Consider the following 8,049-nt stretch of genomic DNA (forward strand, 5'->3'; position numbering starts at 1 on the left):
TCGAGTTTATTCTGTTTCATTTTTATTGAACGGAATTAATCATCAACGTGCAATTAACATTTGATTAATTAAAACATTTTGGGTTATGTAATTGTAGATATTTATATTTCAAGCGTCATTTTGAAAATTATGGAAACTTTAAACAATTATAATAAAATAATCATGAATATTTTTGGGCATTTGAGATCTTTCCAATGCGCAAAAGGTTTCGTTGGCACGGCTTTCTCGTTGCTTCTTAAAATAATTTTTTAATAAAAAATAATAATAAAATGCGTATTAGAAAATTGTGCTAAGAAGCAACAAGAAAGTCTTCTCAATTAAAGCCTAAGTCTTTAGGTAATTTATTAGGTTAATTAATTTGGCTTAGCCCAATTCTAAAAATAATTTTCATCACATAGAATATAAATTAATATAAAATAGTGAGAAATGAGTAATCAAATAAAATAATAATTGTGATTTGAAAAATAAAGCTAGGAAAAAGTTGTCTCAAACAAGCTCTATATTGCTAAGTTTGGAAAATAAAATAAGCTCTATATTTGCACCTAAGATGAAAATAAAATATATAATTCACCTTAAACTATTAAAAATAGTGTAGTTAAACTTTATGAACTTTTGATAATATGGGTCTATTTGAGATGTCAATAATTTTTTTCAAAGATAATTGTTAAGTTGTTGCGAGGAAAATATGTTTTTTTGAAAGCGGCTAATAAAGTTGCTTTTAGGTACATAAATTTCATGAAAGTGGAAAAAAAGTAGTAGTTAAATAGAAACTGTTACGATCTGAAATCAAAGCAATAAGAGAGTTATCTCAAACAAGTTATTACTAACAAGTTAAACACATAAAAGTAACATCTTTATAGTTGATTTATTAATTTATTTTAAAAGCAAATTCATCACTAAAGGCTTTCTCAAAATTCAATTGGCTTTGGATCTGTTTAGGATGACTGCAATTATTTATAAAATTTGAAACTATGAAATTATTGTGGGGAAAATAATTTAGCTACTCTGGTTGTAAAAAGTAAATTTTCATTAGATTTTTTTTTGAAAAATAGTAAGAAAGCATTGGCCAATCAAAATTATGATTGCCATCTTAAACGCAAATTGTCTCTCAAACAAACCCTTAACCCAATTTTGATCAAATGTTTCATTACTCAAGAATATATGATAATCATACAATAACAACAACAACATTAAGCCTTTGTCCCACTATGTGGGGTCGGCTATATAAATCCTTTTTCGCCAATGTGTCTAGTTAAAAGTCAAATTCTCATTTAAATTTAATAAAGAAATATCATTTCTAATATTTTCTAACAAAGTCTTTTTAGGTCTACCTCTACCTTTCTTAACATAAGTCAAATCTAATACCTCAACTTTTCTAACCGGGTCATCGGGAGGCCTTCGTTTAATGTGACCAAACCATCTAAGGCGACTCTCTCTAATCTTATCTTCCACTAGAGCTACTCCAATCTTTTCACGTATATTCTCATTTTGTATCCTATGTCTAAGGGTTAAGCCACTCATCCACCTAAGCATCCTCATCTCTGCAACACTTAACTTAGTATTATGCTTCTCTTTGAATGGCTAACATTCAGCACCATAAAGCATTGCAGGTCTCACCACCATCTTATAGAAATTTCCCTTAAGTTTGAGGGGGACTTTTCTATCGCACAATAAGCCCGATGCATTCCTCCACTTCAACCATCCAACTTGAATTCTGCTGTTAATATCCCCATCAATTTCACCATTCCTCTGAACAATAGATCCAAGATATCTAAAATGTGTACTCTTATTAATGACTTGATCACCCAAAATCACAATCCCCTCACTAGGTCTATTGCTACTAAAATTATACTTCATTTATTCAGTTTTAGATCTACTCAAGCGAAAGCCTTTAGCTCGAAAGTTGACCTCCATAATTCAAGTTTACCTTCACTCCCTCTCTAGTCTTATCAACAAGAAGAATATCATCAGTAAAAAGCATACACCAAGGTACATCCTCTTGCAAATGTCTAGTGAGAACATCCATGACTAAAGCAAAAAGATATGGACTTAAGGTTGATCCTTGATGTAATCCAAACTAAAATAGGAAAATACTTGGTCAAACCAGATAATGTTTGAACACAAGTAATAGCTCTTGCATACATATCTTTAATGATTTGAATATAAGCATTATTATTAACTCCTTTCTTTTCAAGAACTCTCCATACACTTCTCCTGGAACTTTATCATATGCTTTCTCTAAATCAATAAATATCATATGTAGATCCTCCTTATTCTATATATATTTCTCCATCAAACCTCTCAATAAATGTATGGCTTCCAAAGTAGACCTACCCGGCATGTATCCAAATTGATTTTGAGAAACGTTAGTATCACGCTGCAACCTACGCTCCATAACGTGCTCCCATAGTTTTAAAGTATGACAAATTAACTTAATTCCTCTATAATTCGCACACTCCTGTGCATCACCTTTATTCTTAAAAATAGGAATTAACACACTCATTCTCCACTGATCTGTCATCTTTTTAGTCTTCAAAACAATATTAAAAAGTTTAGTAAGCCAAGAAATTCCTTCATCTCCTAAGCATTTCCACATCTCTATTGGAATATCATCAAGTCCAACAGCTTTTCCACAATTCATTTTATTTAAAGCCTCTCTAACTTCGGTTTTACTTATACGCCGATAAAAATAAAAATCTTTATTTTCATTTAGGGTGATAATCTCACTAAAGTCAATCGTATTTTCACATTCTTCATTAAAAAATTTAGCAAAAAATCTCATCTAGCTTTGTTAAATATCATCTTCTAAGAAAAGTACTTTTTGATCTTCATCCTTAATACACTTCACTTGAACTAAATCCTTACTACTTCTATCTCTTTGTTTGGCTACTTATACATATATCTTTCTCCCTCATAGTATCTAATCCATTATATAAATCATTAAAAGCTAAGCTCTAATTCAAGTAAAGTAAGACTTCATATGGGATGACTTTCTTCCTGCTTTTTGAAACATATAGTTTATCTAGAAAGTTGCTTTTTAAAACATAGTTAAGGCTTCGTTTAGGATGATTTTTTTTGCTGCTTCTTAAAAATGCTTTTAAACACAAAAATTTTAATTTTTGTATTAAAAAGTTGTTTTAAGAAGCAGGAAGAAAGCCGTCCCAAACGAAGCCTAATTGTAGGGGCATAAATAAGTTGATTTGAGCTCGAGTCATACTTGATTTGATTGGATAATTACTCAAATTCAATCTTGAGTTGATGCATGGACTAGCTCTTTTATTATATAAAAAATAAAAAAAAAAACATATTTGAATTGAGTCATTTTTATTGCAATAAAATGATTTAAAGAGAAATTTTATAAGCAATCACTTAATGTATGAAAGTGATATAATCTTTAAATATTTTTAATAATTTATATTTACATTCTTAAATTTTAATATATTTTAATCATTATTTATATTAAAATTTCACTCTTAATAAGACACAAAAGAAAAAAATGATTAATGTGGCCAACCTCACATAGTGAGATAAATATTTGATATTATTATTGTCTATATTAAATTTTATTAAACAAGTTGGCTCACGAGTTAAAAGTCAAGTTGATGGTGGCTAAAGCATATATCTTTCGCTTATTGAGCTCAGCATATGAGCCACTTATTGAGTCAAATTCGAGTCGATTTGACTCAATTACACCTCTAGTTGATTGATGCTAGAAAATTCTAATTGGACTAGTTTTGAACTCATACTATAACCATGAGATTCAAAGGCACTCTCTCCTATATGTGAATGCCCTCACGTATGGTCTACCCACCCATTTTTTATTGATTTTGTGTAGGGTTTAGGGTTTTAAGTATGTATTATCTACTTAATTTATTCAATTTTAAATGCTTTGACATCATTTCACATTAAATATTATCAGATAAATTGATAAGCTCTATGCTTCTTCGTCCACACCCTTAGGTGGTCACCATTAGAACGTATAAAATATTCTCTTCTATTTGTTCTTGTATCATATTAGATCAAATCAGTCAAAAATCAAATCGAAAGAAAGAAATGGAATCTACGTAAATAAATAATACATTCATTATAATTCTTTAGTTCAACGATCTTGAATTAAGTAATTTCAATTCTTCAAACCTTTCAAAATTCATTTCGTATTGTCACCAAATGAACTTAAAATTATTTCAAAACTTCAAGACCAACTAAGTATTTTGGACTCTCTAACCTTATGTTTTGAAAGCGATGATCTTGTATTAATGTGAAAACATATAGAAAGATTGCTAAAGGAGAATGTCACATTGAAGAATCCCAAAAATGATCTCCAAAGGAGGAAACAAGGAAAAGGAAGAAGATGAAGGAAAAGGAAGAAGATGAGGATGTGCAAAGGGAAAATATAACATGGAAGATCTAAATACTTGGGAGTGGTTTGAATGGACGGCCGATATCGAATCCTTTTATCATATACCGTTTGTTGGTCATTTGAAGGCCTTAATGATGTCGGAATTTGGCGATCTTGGGCTCGTTGGATTCGTCTCGTCGAGCCGTTCGATTCGAGTATAAGCTCGTTAAAATCGGAGACCACTTGGTAACTCAAATTGCAGTTTGAACCTTCCAACAGCGCTTTGAGCCCTTGATTCGGACTCATTTGGGCTCGGATTGGGTTGATCTTGGTGTCGTTGGATTCGTATTTCCAAGGCGCTCAGTTTGACTGTAAGCTCGCTGAAATTAGAGTTCGGGTGCTCCCAAAATTAATTTTTGAAGTTTCCAACTAGCTTTTGCCTCGAGATTCGTGCCCGATCAAGATAATTTTTGGAGTACATCATTAAGACCTTCAAATGACCAATGAACGGTGTATGATAAAAGGATTCGATATCGGCAGTCCATTCAAACCACTCCCAATTCGCCCTTGATCTCACGCCTATTTACGGGCTATACCACTCCAGAAAAACTATAAATAGAGCCCTCATTCTACACCAAGGGGACTCAAGTGAAGAGTGAGAAGAAGAAGATAAGGAGAAGGAGAAAGGGGAAAAGGAGATTCCTCACCTTCTCGACTACCACTGCCGGAGCTCTTCCTGCCGCATGAAGACGCCGGAACTCTGCCGGATTTTCAGGAAACGCGTTATATATATATTTATATACTTAGGAAGATGCTTTTGTATTGGCATAATTAATTAATTAACTCTTGATTAGCAGTGTCAAAATAGATTAATGGGTCGTATTTATATATGTTCTAAAATATATAATTTGACTTAAAAAAAAAATAAAAAATCCAACTTTTCTTAGGCATGCCATTGAAGAAGTCATAAACAAAGTACCCATACACTTGCTAAGTACCAGAAGCCAATCCCCTCCACCATCCAGCCAATCAAAACCAGAGAACAGAAACACATCTCTTTCTTTCACAATGCTCCTTCGTTTTCTCCTTCTCACCTTGCTCTCTCCCTCCTCTTCTTCAGTAAAATCCAAACTCTTCAAAAACTCACACCTCTCTGTAGAAGACAGCTCAAGTCTTCTCATTTCTGAAGATAAATCCTTCACAGCCGGCTTCTACAAAGTGGGAGTCAACGCCTACACTTTCTCCATTTGGCTCACCAACTCAGTCGACCAAACAGTCACTTGGTCGGCCAACCGTGACAATCCTGTCAACGGCTACAAATCTTGTCTCACTCTCCACGGTGAAGGTGCCGTGGTGCTCACCGATGTCGATGGCACGATGGCTTAGAGCACTGCGACAGCCTCCGCCGCTGCCCACTATGTTAGTCTCTTTGACAACGAAAACCTTGTTGTCAAGGACCTTAATGGCGGAATTATATGGCAGAGCTTCAACTCACCGACCGACACCCTCCTCCCATCTCAACCAATCACCAAGAACACCCAACTTGTAAGGGAAATAGGAAGAGGGTCACCTTCTTCAGGATACTTTGAATTCCATTTTGATGATAGAAATGCACTTAGACTGAAATATAATGGACCAGAGATTTCAAGTGTTTATTGGCCGGACCCAGACAAAACTGTGTGGGAAAAATCGAAGAACTATATATAACAGCAGTAGATATGCAGCGCTTGATGCCAAGGGGAGGTTCTTTTCAAGTGATCATTTCAAGTTCATTGCAGCAGATGCAGGGAAGGCAGGGATCATCAGGAGGCTAACTCTTGATTATGACGGAAACCTCATGCTTTACAGTTTGGATAATACAACTGGATTATGGTAAATTACATGGCAGGCACTTCTTGAGGCATGTCAAATTCTTGGTTTATGTGGAAAAAATGGAATTTGTAGTTCTTACCCAAGGTTGGAGTGCTTGTGCCCTCCTAATTTTGAGATGATTGATCCCAGAAACTGGAATTTGGGCTGCAAGCCAAAGTTTAATCTCAGCTGCTCCATGAAACCAGAGGAGATAGAATTAAAGTATTTACCATACAAAGATTTATGGGTGTTCGATTTCAATGCGTTTGACTTGCTTTCTTTGGATGAATGCAAGAGCAAATGCACGAGAGATTGCAACTGCCAAGGATTTTCATATAAGGTAGGAATTGGACTCTGTTATCCCAAGAGCATACTATATAATGGAAGGACTACTCCTTATTCTGACATCTATATAAAAGTTTCAAAATCTATAACAAACATAAACAGCTCAAAGCTACAGCTGCAGGGAGTAATTTGCAACGCAACTGAAGGTGCTCTAACAGTTGGTTCTTCACCGAAGATGTTGGAGGGCTCATCAAAAAAGATGATTTGAATCAATTTGTACAGCTTCTTGGCTGCAATTTCTGTAGTGGAGGGCTTGTTCATTGCAATAGGATGGTGGTTTGTATACATAAAGGAGGATGATCACGTTTTGATGGCAGAAGGCTACAAGGTTATTTCGAGCCAGTTCAGGACATTTAATTACAGAGAGCTCAAGAGTGCGACGAGGAACTTCAAGGAAGAGCTTGGTCGAGGAGGATCAGGAGTTGTGTACAAGGGAGTGTTGGAAAACGGGATGGTGGTGGCTGTGAAGAAGCTTGAAGATGTGAGTCATGGGGAACAAGAGTTTTGGGGAGAAGTTGGTGTTATTGATAGGATAAATCACATGAATCTTGTCAGGACATGCGGGTTCTGCTCAGAAGACTCACATAGGCTTCTGGTATCTGAATTCGTGGAGAATGGCTCTCTTGATAAGATATTGTTTAATGGAAATAAACTTCTTGGTTGGAAAGAGAGGTTTCAGATTGCCGTTGGGGTGGCAAGAGGATTGGCCTATCTTCACCATGAGTGCCTTGAATGGGTGATTCACTGTGATGTCAAACCTGAGAACGTACTTCTCTACTGCAACTATGAGCCAAAGATTGCAGATTTCGGGCTTGCAAAAATTCTTAATAGAGAGGTGATTGGTTCCAATGTGTCTAGGATTAGAGGAACAAGAGGATATATTGCACCAGAATGGGCATCGAATTTACCCATAACTGGAAAGATTGATGTCTACAGCTACAGTGTTGTGCTGCTTGAGCTGGTGAGTGGGAGTTGGGTTTCGGATTTGGTGATGAAGGGAGTGACAGAGATGGAGATCGGGGCTATGAAGAGATTGTGTCTGATGCTGAGGGAAAGTCTTGAAATGGGAGGGGAGTCATGGATCGGGAATTTCATGGATTCAAGATTGAAGGGATAATTTGATTGCAGATAAGCAATGAGGATGGTTAAGGTGGCGATATCTTGCCTGGAAGAAGAGAGAAACAGAAGACCAAACATGGAAGCAGTAGTTCAGATGCTGGTTTCAGGTGACGAGGAGTTTTATTCTGATGCTGCAGAGTTAATACAATTTTCCAGTTTAAGCACTCAGTAGATGTGTTTATCGCATTGCCATCCGTCATTGGCTTGATCAATGAAAAATTTATAAATGTAATTATTTTGTTTTCCATTGTGTAATTTGTTAGTAAAATTCTAAGTTCATAAATGTTAACCTCTGTCTTGTCAGTAAATTGTAATTTTTTTTTTAAATTGAGGGCTTAGCCCATTCTATAAAATCAAAATTGGGCATTCAGGTATTAGCCAAAGACAACCATCAA

At 35.2% G+C, this 8,049-nt stretch overlaps 1 pseudogene; it reads left to right on the forward strand.

Annotated features, from left to right (window-relative positions):
• The first annotated feature begins 4,398 nt into the window (after positions 1 to 4,398).
• Positions 4,399 to 6,743, forward strand: LOC110094947 (annotated as a pseudogene).
• The last annotated feature ends 1,306 nt before the right edge of the window (positions 6,744 to 8,049 follow it).

The sequence above is a fragment of the Dendrobium catenatum genome, unplaced genomic scaffold (genome assembly GCF_001605985.2).
Source record: "Dendrobium catenatum unplaced genomic scaffold, ASM160598v2 fragScaff_scaffold_501, whole genome shotgun sequence".
In the NCBI taxonomy this organism is placed as follows: Eukaryota; Viridiplantae; Streptophyta; class Magnoliopsida; order Asparagales; family Orchidaceae; genus Dendrobium; species Dendrobium catenatum.